General features: G+C 32.9%; 1 pseudogene; it reads left to right on the top strand.

The window, feature by feature from the left end:
* The first annotated feature begins 8063 nt into the window (after nt 1–8063).
* Nucleotides 8064–9785, top strand: LOC149196768 (U-box domain-containing protein 25 pseudogene; annotated as a pseudogene).
* The last annotated feature ends 4208 nt before the right edge of the window (nt 9786–13993 follow it).

Raw genomic sequence — 13993 nt, 5'->3', positions numbered from 1 at the left:
TTATAACTTTTTGTATGAGTTTGATTTGTGAAGTGAGATGTCAATTTTAGTGGGTTAGGACAGTGGTATAAGGGGTTAAGAGAGAACCCTTTTGATTAAATAAATACTATTAATCATTATTTTTAAGTGAAACATGTAATTTTAATTTATAAAATATTTTTAGAATATTATAATATTTCAAACTAAATAATTATTTTAAGTTGTTAATAAAAATATTTTAGTGAAGGAAAAAAAATGTGTTGAAAGTAGTTTTTGGTAATTATTTTAAAATATTTATAAAAATATTTTAGTCAAGTGTCGAAAGTAGTACCTTGTCATTTATATATGTGTGAATGTTACTAACATGCTGCGTTATTAACAACATTAACAACATTGTGATGAAAACCTTTTAGGATGTGAAAAAGGTTTCATGAAAAATTATAAATAATGAGATAATCATAAATCAATTTAGATTTATCTTAATTTTGTATTTATCAAGCATCAAGAAGGATCAATTTTTTTCACTTTGAAAGAGATTTGCATTTCAAGAGATTTGATCCCTCTAAGCGCTTGGTAGATCCAAAGTTAAGATGGATCTAGGTTGTTAGTTTAATTATTAATTATAATTATAAATATTAACTTTATGTTATTTTATTTTTATTTTTACTTTAATGTAATTTGACCAAGCAAAATGTTAAACATAACATTACACTACAAAATCTCTACCATACTGCGTTAGAGAACACTTCTCGGCACAAAGATTTTGCTTGTTATTAGAGGAGAATTTGTAGTGATTTGAATTAATATCTAATATAAGTTTTTGTCGCTTTTAGTTAGTACGATATTAAGAACTTTAAATATTTTATTATTAGACTTTTTGAGATAATCATCACCAAAATTTGATTATAAAAGAATTGTTGGAATCATAATCTCTCATGGCCAAAAATTGTATTTTTAATTATAAAAATTAGTTTAGTTCCCTTAAAAACTCTCATTGCATCCAAGTTGTGCAACTTCAAAATCTATGATTCTGATGATTCTTCTAAAATTTTCGTTGAGTTTTAGGCAAAAATGGTATAGGAAAAAATTACCAAAAAAGACCAAATCGTAGCATGTTTAGACTACGTAGTATAATGCATCATAGTTTAATGAGTTAATGACATGACAAAAGAGTAGGTAACTACCATTTGGATTTATATTACAAATTTAGTGGGCTTAATGGTTAAGAATATGTGTTTCCTCCTAAGAGATCATAAATTCAAATTTAGAGAGGGGTAAAATATGCACACCTTGCTGGAAATACACAATGTTACTGAGTGGGGGTGAATCAATATCATACAAATTAAATTATTTTCACTTTCTCATCACATAATCAATCATCAATACATTGCATTAACGCATATATAAAAGTAGATATCCGAACTCAAAAAAAGAACATTTGAATGTTTTTCAAACAATCTTCGATATATTACGACACTTGTGAGGACACCAATCCTCTGTAAGCACTAACTAACAAAAATTGCAGGCCCCAACTAGTCAAGAAGATGAGGACACCAATCCTTAGTAAGCACCAACTTACAATTGTTTTACTGTTCAAGAGATAGTATTTAGGCTTAGGAATTGTTCAAAAGAAGGCTTGTCATCCTGGTAGTTTTTACTCAATGCAGACTAAAACTCGACCTCCACAAGGCCTGCAACTCAATCTCCAACAAAGCTTGGCCTCCAAATGTCTTCCAGATAGTTTGTACTCAACTCAAACTAGAACTCAACCTCCACAACAACTGCAACCCAATCTCCAACAAAACTTGGCCTCTCAATAGAACATAAAACCTTCCGAAAAGATGTGCTAAAAACCCTCACACAAAGTGCTTCTCCAACTCGGCTTCATTTCACTTCTTACTAGTTCATGAGGAAGAAACCTCAAACATGCTCCTTCGCTCTCCTAAAAACAACCAAATGCTTGAGCGAATATCAAAATCTATCCTCCTCAATGCATGTTTATACTGCATTTGACCCATGAAGTAGGGTCAATTTGTGCAAATCCAAAATATTTAAATATATATAAATTAATATCTTCATAAATTAATTTATCCTCAACTATGAGGAGTTAGAAGGCATGCCACACATCGTGAGAAAGGTCTCAAAATATGTTATTTTACTATGTAGTTTCCTCTTTCGTTTGGACGATGTTTGACATCAATAACAACCATTTTCAACACACCTCTATAGAACTTAGTAGTCAAATCGCTACATAGAGGCAAGTCCCTTGTCCCACAAAAAGGGGTCTCAAAAACTAATTTGGTATCTAACTTGACCATAAACTTAAAATTAGATTTTCATTATAGATTTAAGGTTTTTATGGTTGGGATTGCTAATCAATAGTGGAATATCCACAAATTTAGAAGTTTGAGTCGACGTTTCAAAACCTTTATTATTAATAATAAAGTTTTGTAATAAAAGAAACAAGACACATTTTATAATACAATATGGATGAAATGTGTAACAAAAATACATTTAAATAAAATTTTCAAATAACTAATATATATATTTTTAAAATAATTATAATAATTATTTTAACTATAACAATAATAAATTAAATCAACATAAATCTTTAATAACCCTAGTATTTTTATCATTGAAATATCACTCACGAATTTAAGCATTGATTTTTTATTTTTCTTTCCAAACAAGATGGATTTATGTATTCTTTTAAAACCATAATATAAGTCTTCCCAAAATAGAGGCATTTAAACATTGATTTTTTATTTTTCTTTCCAAACCAGATGGATTTATATATTTTTTTAAAACCATAATTATAAGTCTTCCCAAAATAGAGGCATTTGAAAATATATATATTTATATCTAAACTGATTTAATCAATACAACTTAAAGTTAGGTCACTAAAATCAATGAGCCTTAACAAGAGTCAATAAGACCCAAAATAAGGTTAGGGTATGTTTGGGTTAGACATTCACCTTATGTTAGAAAAGGACCAAAAAGGCCATTTCCCCTCCAAACCACCTTATTTCACTTTTCTCAAATTGTATTTTGGTGCATGGTTTTGCATTAGGGTTTCTAACATTTTGCATATTGAAACATAGGGCATATTGGGATAGGATAAGAATAGAAATGGGGAACTTCATCACCATAGAAACATTTTAAAGATGTTATCAAGATACAGTCAATTTTAATATTCACATGTACCTCTCATAAACATGACATATCAAGAAAGGAGCAAAAGGGAAAGTGCACAAGCATATATATATATATATATATATATATATATATATATATATATATATATATATATATATATATATATATATATATATCAACCAATCAACCATTATGTTGATAAGAATGAGACCATTACCATTGACACCTTCATTGACATAAAACCATTGCAAATCCATCTAAACTTTGGATCTATTAAGCATTGAGAGGGACAAAAAAGAAAAAATGGCATGCAATTCTCTCCATGCTTAAAAGATCTCGAGTTAAGATGAATCCACATTATAAAGAGAGATGGGGGAGGGGGGATCCATGTAATATGTGTGTGTATGTGTGTGTGTTCGATCATGTATCCCATTGTTGATATTGTGGATTGATTAATAAAATCAGGAAGAGTGTCAAACAAAATTACCTCACATGTCTCTTCAATTCATTCATATATATATATATATATATATATATAGAGAGAGAGAGAGAGAGAGAGAGAGAGAGAGATTGTTGTACTATATATGTGTTTGTTATCATGTAATCCATTGTTAATATTGTGGATTAATAATAAAAAGAAGTGAGGAAAAGTGTCCAAGACGATTACCTCCAATGCCTCTTCTTAGAGGTTGAAATGATTATGTTTTAATGGTATTATTTTTAAATATTTGTGAAATGTTATCATTTAGCCACATTAGACTTATTAATACCATATTTTTACTTTTCTAAAACATATTATATTTGACCAACATGTGTTGATATCATTGTTAAAAAAAACAAACAAAATAAACATTATAATATCTTCAATACTATGGTATGGAATAAACCTTAGTTCTCTCAAATAGAAAACAAATATACCATATAGAAAAAAGAACAAACATTTCAATTCTAAAAACAATTGACCATTACATTAATAAGAAAGAAGACATTATCATCATCAACATCCTTATTGACATAAAAATCATGTAAAAACAAATCATGTGGAGATAAAAATGAAATATTGTATAAACAAACATATTAATATCACATTTAATCCATCATAATCTTAATAAAAAAAAAGTCATTATAAATTCTAAATAAAAGTGTGTAAATTAAACCAACCTTCTCAAATCCTAAAACTCTAAATAGTGATAAAATATATCCACCAAACATCTTCACAAACACTTGTATTCCACCAAAAAAAAATTAACAACCACACAACTTAAAACAATACATGTGTGAAAATTAATCCTCTAATCAATTTAAAAAGCAAAAAAAAACTATACCTTAAACACCCCGATTTACGTAAAGTCCCTAACACATTGATACCTTTATGCCATATGCCACAACCTTTACAACCATGATGGCATAAGAATCCTCTTTATGTGATACATAACATCGTTGATGTCAGCTAGTTATCCAATTTGAAGATCCTTTTTCCATAAGAATCTCTTTATGGCCTGATCCATAGCATCTTTCATGTGAGTGGCAATTAGTTATCCAATTTGAAGATTCTAAATGTACTACTTGTATGTCATTCTCGTTGGAATTTCTTATATCTAATTTTAAAGCTAAATTCTTAGTCAATCTCAAGGTGTACTTAATCATAAGTAAGTAAGATTTAATTCTTAATTAATCATAAGTAAGATTTAATTCTTAATTGATTTAATTTTACACTTAAAATAAGTCAATATTTAATATATTACTAAAAAATATCATTATTATAAATATTTTTATTGTAATAAAAATTATAATGTATTTGTGTTCACTTATTATTATGAGTTTTTTTTGTGATTAGAAGAATTTACAATTGAGTCAATTTTATACTTATTTTACACAGGTCGATTTCAATCATTATCATAATAATTATTAGGTGTCTATGTATTCCCCTTCTATAGACATGGGTAAATTGAGAAGATTTTAGCCTCGAATTTTCTTGGTACATAACTCTTCATTTTCATGGTGCTTGTCAATTAAAATGTCTCCCAAAACTTTTTTTTTGCTAAAAATGATTAGAAATTTCATTAAGTCTACGCCTGAATTGCAACAAGAACCGAGAAGCAGTTATATTCAATACAAAGGAAAAAAATCTTCTACTAAGATCATATATGGAATTTCAAAACTGACTCTCGCCCTTCTATCCTGAACAAACATTTTGCATAAAGTACTACAACTATAAACTCTACAGAATTGACCATAAAACACATTACATTTGTAAAAATTAGACATATGTCATCTATGGGGGTCACTGGACATCATATCTGAGTTTCCTCCTGGAAAATTACTTGAAATGCTACAATTGTCTCCAAAATTTCCTTGAAGTTGCATGTCCTCTAGTTGGCATCAAATCCACTGGAATTCCTCTTCAAATTGTTGCATTTTGCACTGTAGTTTTTGTTGTTCTTCCAGAAGGAACAAGATAGATTCAGATTGTTGCCACAACTAATGTATTATCTCTTTATACCCTTCATTGTTGCATGTAGGAAAGTGGGGACAAAGGTGACACAAATGTCCCAAACCTGAGCCAGAATTATCATGGTTCTCCATGCTAAGCTGAGGCACTGAATGGCACTGTATTAATCGTCCTTGTCCAATTCCTTCACTGGAGACTAAAAGAGAGTGGGTTACAGAGCCTCTTTGCATTGCGTTGGCCAATTGGGTGCACATCCAAAGAGCTAGTTTCCAAAGGATGGCGTAAGGAGGGGACTCGAATAGAGATTGAAAGACATTCCAACTATAGACGTAGAAGAGAGATTGTGTGTGGAGGGAATTCAAGAGCACATGAGGAAGAAATTTGAAAGGCAAAGAGATGTCACGCAACTGCCGAAGATAGGCCCTTTAGAGAGAATTGGTACCAATATGGAGAGATCGAGAATCAAATTTATCTGCAATATGAACTTTCATACTTCCGACTTTCATAAAGGAGGATCCTATTGATGTCTTTGAGGGAAAGTTAATTGTCCTATTCATAGAGATGAGGCATAGAGCACCAAAGGAGGAGCCCACCTCCCCTTTTGATGTTCACAGAGAAATTATCACAATTCTTACATATCGGGGCACCAAAGCATGAACATGCCACCTTTCCTTCAGTCTTCCAAAAGGAAACTTATCTTGCTTGAGTGTCTGTTTCTGTGTTTTGGTGTGGAAGAATGTGGTAGTAAAAGAGTGAAGGAGAATTAAATCTGTGACCTCCCAATAGTGAGGTGTTTTAGCAATGAGACCTCAACCAATTGAGCGAACCCCGCAACTTCCCAAAATTAATTATTATTATAAAATTAAATTCTATTTTTAATATTTAATTAAAAATTTATGAAAATCACATATTCAATTTTTTTTAAATAAAATGTTTAAATAATTTTTTATAACTTCAAATCTATTTATACATTTGAAAATATATTTTAAATAATAATTTTTTTTTATAAAAAATAATAATAATAATTTTACCAAAAAATCATATTTTTAAATTTCAATTAAAATATTTGAAATAATTAAATTTACTTTTAAAATAATATTTTTTAATTAAAATTTATTTTTAATAATTGAGAGCGGAATATTATCGTGTCCATTTTAAATCCAGATATAGCATATTCATGCTTTTGCGAAATAATTTCAACTCGCTTGATATACGAGGGCCCAGAGCATCTTTAATGTAAAGTGTAAGGTTTGCTTAATCAAAAGTCAAGTTTAACTTTACAGTTAAAACCATGTTTTGTCAAAGTCAAATATGATGAACTTGACTATCAATCATAATAAATTCTTTATAGTAGATTATATATAAAAATGGATTCATTTTAATCGGAAACTTTATTATAATAACTAAATTATAATAAAGCATTATAAATTTATAATAGAGATGATAATAATCACTATATTATTATTAGTGAATATTATTGAATTATATTTTATTTATTAATATTTTGTAAAAATAATCAGATTAATAAAATAATTTATTAATATTTTTTTAAAGAGTAGATTTATTTTTATTAAATATTTTAGAATTTTAAAAAATTAGTTTTTTTTTTTATAAAATATTTTTAAGCTAATTTTTTTTTGAGAAATTACATAGAAATTTTAGGATGGATGCATTCCGAATATCTATTGAGGTTTATCATTAGGACATGGTTAGTCTTTCCAGAGAAATCACATTGATGATCTGTGGATTTGCTTGCCAACCATGTCCTAATTTCGAGGGACGCAATATCTATTGAAGTTTATCATTAGGACATGGTCGGTCTTTCCAGAGAAATCACATAAATGATCTGTTGATTTGCTCGCCAACCATGTAGATTTGCTCGCCAACCATGTCTTAGGATATGGTTGGACATGGTTGGCCTTTCTAGAGAAATCACATAGATGATCTGTTGATTTGCTTGCCAACCATGTCCTAATGCTCAGGAACGCAATATCTATCGAGGTTTATCATTAGGACATGGTTGGTCTTTCCAGAGAAATCACATAAATGATCTGTCGATTTGCTGGCTAACCATGTCCTAATACTAACTCTGGATAAAAGTTCCAAACACATCGACTCTAAAATTTCTATTCGATCTCTCTAAAAAAAAATCTTAACTTAAATCATAAATCACAAAAACATCCCATCTGAAAAAATATTTTTAAATTTAGTATTAAATTATTTCTTATTTATAAAATATTTAATTCCTAACTAATTAGGAATGATTTAAAACTTAGACTAAATAAAGACAATTCCTACTTAAAATTCTTTTTCTAAATTTAAAAATACAAATCCAAGTTAAATAATATAATAATATTGAAGAAAGTCAATCTCTGAAGTGACTCGACGGGAAAATTGGAAATATTCTTTTAAGGCGTTTTCTTCTCAATTTATATTGACCGTTGAACGCCGAAATCCAGAAAATCTTCCGTCTTTCTTAATTCAGTTTGACCGAGGGCAGCCAGTTTTGATTTTGAATCGGCTATTCCTCCGCCACTCTGATTCTTCACTTGACTTTTGACCGCGTTCTGCTTTTTAATGCGCGGCCAGCCATGACAGAGGGAGAGCTCCCTCCTCTGCTATTTCTGATCATTTCCAACCCCGCATTTGAGAAAAATCCCAATGGCGAGAGGCAAAAGAGACCTCGAGATTTCAATTCCCCCATTCTTTACATGCCCGATCTCGCTGGAATTGATGAAGGATCCTGTGAGCACCTGCACAGGAGTGACATACGACAGGGTGAGCATCGAAAAATGGATAGACGACGGGAACAACACCTGCCCGGCCACTCTGTTGCCACTGGTTACGAAGGACCTCATCCCCAATCATACCCTGCGACGCCTAATTCAGGCTTGGTGCGGAGCCAATAGCGCCAAGGGAGTCGAGCGGATCCCTACGCCTAAAACCCCTGCGAATCCCCATACGGTCCTTTGGCTTTTTCAGGAAATTGAATCGGCCGGAACGGCCCGGATCCAGGCCCTGCAAAGGCTTAAGAGGTTGGCCAGGGACAGTGTCCGGAACGCAATCTGCATCTCGGATGAGGGCGGGGCCGCGATCCTCGCCAGAGTTCTGAGGGAAAATGGGGACGAAGAGGGCCGGATTGCCTGCGAAGAAGCGGTGGCCGTGCTTGCTGTGTTGCCCCTGGATGATGCGATGAAGCGAAAGGTCGGTGGGGCTGTGGAGCTGGAGACCATGGCAGGATTGCTGCGGAGCAAAAACGCAGAGGCGCGGATCGGGAGCGCCGAGGTCATCGAAAGGCTGACGACGGACGAACGGGTCGTGTGGCAAATTTCCTCGGTCAACGGACTAATTGAAGGCTGGGTGGAAATGTTGAGAAGCCCTCCGGCTGTAAGGGCGGGTTTGAAGGCCCTTCTGGCGGTTTGCTCGGTTGGAAAGAACCGCGCCGAGGCCGTGGAGGCAGGGGCCGTTGAAGGACTGGTGGATATTCTCATGGAACGGGACGCGGGCGTGGATGAGCCCTGCCTTTGCCTCCTGGAATCGCTCTGCCGGTGCGCAGAGGGCCGGGCGGCCGTTGCTGGTCATGCCCTAGCGGTTCCTGTTATTGTGAAGAAAATGTCGAGGTCGTCGTCGCTAGCAACAGAGTATGCGCTGGGGGCTCTGTGGTCCGTCTGCGGGCACTGCCGGAGCGAGAATGTTCACCGCTACGCGGCCGAATCGGGCGTTTGCTCCAAGCTTTTCTGGCTTCTGCAGGTGGATTGCACCCCCAAGGCCAAGCTGAAGGCCAGCGATCTTATAAGATTGATACACAGTACGTGCAGGGATTGCCCTTGCTGTTACACGAATTCCCTATTGCAGAATGCCGCGCTGCTTGAAGATGACTGACTCATTACTGCCAATTTGAACAGTAGACTTTAAAGCTGTATACTTTCTGTTTGTTGTAGTCCCACAGTCGGCCCTGGCCTAAATTCAATTCTTCTGGTCCAATTCCAGTTGGTGTGCCGACTGGCCCAGGTTCAATTTTCAGTACATTCTTCAAAATCCCCCAACAATATCCCATGAAAATATTATCCTCTCTAGAAAAAAAAGTAGTGAATAGTTTTTATTAGAAATAAATTAATAAATAAATTATCTGTAACTTTGATGGGCACTGCCATTTCTAGTTAAATAGAACAAAAAACCTAAAAGCATTCACATTTCAGCCAGCTGAATTATTGATTTTTAACTGGAGAGAAGCGTGGTGTTTTACAGCATGGCAACCAGCTCAGGGGAGATATGTATAGTTATGGCTCTGTATCTGTATGTACATAATTCATACAATTGCAGCACTGGGTGAGATCAGATGTGTATATATATTTATGTTTGCAATTCAGGTATGTGTATGTATTTTTTTGCAGATAATATTTCTGCAATTATATAAGTTAAATGATGGATGAATATATATAAATTCACTGTTAAGCATTAAAACAATTTTACCAACTATAAGGTAAATGATTGATGATCGTTAATAGGCTCATTTTTAAACGCTAAAACAACTTTGTAACTTTGCTGGACTATATTTTTTTTCCTGAGGAAAGAAATCAGAGTTCAGTTTTTCTCTGGACGCAAAGGCTAGAGTGAGGTTGTTGGTATTAGGCTAGTCTACAACAGTTCACAAGACTCAAAGCAATGTAACAATATTCATAAGCATGAAAGTCATTATAACAATATTTATCTAAGGTATTATAGCTCATCATGTCACTAGCAACTTTGTTACACTGTATTTTTTTCAAAATCAGAAGTCACCCTCCCTCTTAACTCAAGGGCTAGAGTGAGATTGTCGGTACTAGGCCCCAACCCACAGATATATTTAAGTGAGAGTTCAGAAGACTGAAACCAATATAACAATGTTCACTCACTTGCGAGTTCACAAGAGTCAAAACCAATATAACAATATTCATAAGCATGAAACCCATTACAATAATATTTATCTAAAATATTATAACTCATCATTTTGATGATGATGATGGTGGTGGCTAACGTCCACTGAGACCAAATTGGTCTATTGGACCTACAATTTTCTTAGTTTTTAATTATCTGGCTCCTCGTCTTTCTTGGTGAGATTGGTGCTGTAGCTTTCTTTTTTTTCTCTATTGTCTTCCAACTTCCTTTATCTTGCATCTCCTTCATCTCTCTGGTTCTTGGGACATTGGTGTCTTAGCTTCGTGATCTATTGTGTTTGTCCTTTTGAAGATAGTCGGAAAAGAAGTTTGGTCTAGGAGATCTGCTTTGCTGTTAAATGAAGATTTATTTTGTGCCATATTCGAATCCTCATAGCCACTGATTTGTTGGGCGGGGCTTTCTCCCTGCTTGTCTTGAGAGTTGTTTCTTTCTTGGCTGATTTCTTGTGATTCAGAGTTTTAGTTCATCATATCACTGTAAAAAATTTATTAGATTTAAAATGAATAATATTACAGACCTAGGTTAAAAAACAAAAAGAATAAAATCAAAAAACATTTACAACCTAATTTAATTTCTTCAATAACATTTACAACATAATTTACTTTCTTCAATACACTCAGAATTAAAAAATCAGAACATTTACATTACCATAACCTTGTTGGAATGAATATTAATTTAAAAGATAGAAATAATATTATATATTTAACTGTATGGTATTTCACAACCAGAGTGAATGGAAAGGAGATAACTTCATATAATTCAACACCAGCAAGAGAAGAAGTGACTTTTATTGTATTTTATCTATTATGTTTGTCTGTTTAGAGAAGGGGAGATGTATTTTCTCTGTAACGATATGACTTGTTATATAGAAGCAGATCAGATTTATAATAAATTTATTAAATTCATGACAGATCGTTCATAAACAACATTCTTTAACGATAAAATCACTCAAATGTTCTTGACTATGTAGATAAAAAATATTAAAATAAATATATGTGGGTAGTTGGGGTTTGTCATTTTCCAGATTCCTTCCAAAGCTGTGGTAGGTGTTGAAAGCGGTGGAGACTGGTGGCAAAGTCAACGATTTGACTTAGTCCACAATCCACTGCTTTTTTCTAGAATCCAATTCTTTATACTTTTTCTTGATCTGTCCCTACATAAATGAAATTTCTGTGATTCGAATTTCAAGCCATTTTCTTTTCTTGCCTTAAAAAAATCATTTTCCATTCTCATCTCGCCTTGTCAGTTCTCAGTGCACGTTGGTTTGAAAATGCAAATAATGTGTTTGGTTTATATTATTTAGATGCTTTTCCTGTCTTGGCTTATTATTATTATTTTATATAAGAAAATTTAAATATATATTTTATTTTTATTAAGAAACAGCATAATGCTAAAGCAATCCACGAAGACTCGTTCATAATTTTTTTGGAAAAAATATATTTATATTAATATTTAAAAAACAATTTCTAAGCTTTTGGACTGAACTGTAGCATATTTCTAAAAACAAAACTTGGACTTGATTAAACAGTTATGTGCTTGACCTTGAATCTCTCACCAATCCTGTCTGTTAGTTTACCAAAGCAGAAAGTTAGAAATTTTCATAACAAAAATTAAGAATTAAATACAGATGTTCTAAAGAAAAAGTCTCTTTTTTACTAGATTAATGATTAAAAAATATAAACATTTAGAAATTATAAGATAAATTTTATACTTGATTTATGAAGTATAAATTAGTAGTTTTGTGTGGGTTTAGTTTTTATCATGTTTTAAGTTTAAATTTTATGAGAAGTGGTTGAGGGTGAGAAGTAATTGTGGTGAATAAAAATTGTTCCAAAGGGCATCCAGACTTGATGAAGCCTTGCACAATCATAATGACAACATCCTACAATTGGGCATATCATTCTTCCATCCATTATGTCAGCTTGCCCTGACCTAAATTCAATCTGAATATGAAAAAGAAAAACTAAAAAAAAAGTGACTCTACCCCTATCATATAACTGACTCAACTAAAACCACTAAACACATTATCCATAGAAATCCCTTAACTAAAACCACTAAATAACCACTATCCAAATCATGATGAACATTAATGAACATTAATGAACATTTTAATTAGACTGCAGAAGCCTGTCGAATGTTCCCAAAAATGCCAAATGAGGGCTGAAGCTAAGAATGTTGAAGGCCTAACTCAAAGCAATAATCTTGGAATGGGTTGAAGATTAACTCAAAGCAATAATTTGCAAAATTGGAATGATCTATTGGGTATTCAATCCAATCTAATACTAGAACAATTTTAAAAAAATCATAAAAGTCCAAATTATCTATCAATGAAAATTTACAATTTTCAATTTCCCTTTGATAAATTTGATTAGCCAAGGCATTCCAGTAATTTGAAATTTATAACTAATATAGAATAAAGAATCACAAAAGCCCAAGTTACCTAACCAATAAAATGGTTCAAATTTTTAAATTTACTTTTTAAAATTTTTTTATCAGCCAAGGCATTCCATGTGTGAAGGAATGTCAATGACAATTACTTGATTACCATTGTCGTTTGAAATCTACAGTTCATATAAAAAGTTGTATGAAAAGAGTTTTGAAACACAAACATTCTTAGAGCTTTTGCAATCATGCTGAATTACTTAAATATAAGCCAAATTAGTCTTAGCATGTAGCCTTTTAAAGTAGACCATGACAATAATTTTCAAGCTAACATTTTTGGTAAACAATTATTCATCTTTATCTTCCAAATGTACTCTGTAAAGGTGGGTGAGGTTCATTTGAAACCTCATTCTAAAAATTACTCCAATTTTAATTCTAACAATTCATTCACAATATTTGACCGTTTTAAACTTAGGGTTGTTAGCTCCTTTGAGGTGGCCCTTGGGCTTTTGTGAAAATATCGGTATTAACTAGCGCCAATTTTACCCTGAATTTTTGCTTGGGCCAAAGAGCATGATAATTGCTTTTATCAGTTGTTGGAAGAATTCAATGTCTTACAAGTTCTCCAATACAAATGGTTGGTGGATTAACCATCTATTGCTGGTGTTGGACCCGCCAACATTCAAGGGGATCTCCCCAGTAAGAAGTCCCAATTAGACCTCAGACTATTTGGAGTAGGAGTCCCAGCAGTGGGTGGTAATGTAGTGCCTTGACCGAAGTAGCATGCAGAGATAAGTATGCTAACTTTGGGCTGAAGCAAGTGTGTGACCTTGCAGCGAGTCAAGTGAGATGCATGGGGGTTCTAACACACAAAAGGGAAAGGGAAGTGTGCCCCTTAGAAGCTTGTAATAGTACGCAGCTTGAAAGGAACACACGAGCAGAATGACATCACAGGCTAAGATGCGGAATAGTCCACAAGTTAAAGTGATGGGTTAATCCAACAACGTGCCTTCAACAAGATTCATACAATTGCATACAAAGTAGTTCATAAGCAAATGCATAATTTAAACAACATACATTGCTAAA

The sequence above is a fragment of the Pinus tabuliformis genome, chromosome 2_2, assembly GCF_031772625.1.
Source record: "Pinus tabuliformis cultivar Carrire ecotype Pingquan chromosome 2_2, CPIR1, whole genome shotgun sequence".
Lineage (NCBI taxonomy): Eukaryota > Viridiplantae > Streptophyta > Pinopsida > Pinales > Pinaceae > Pinus > Pinus tabuliformis.
This window is presented reverse-complemented; position numbering and strand designations above follow the sequence as displayed.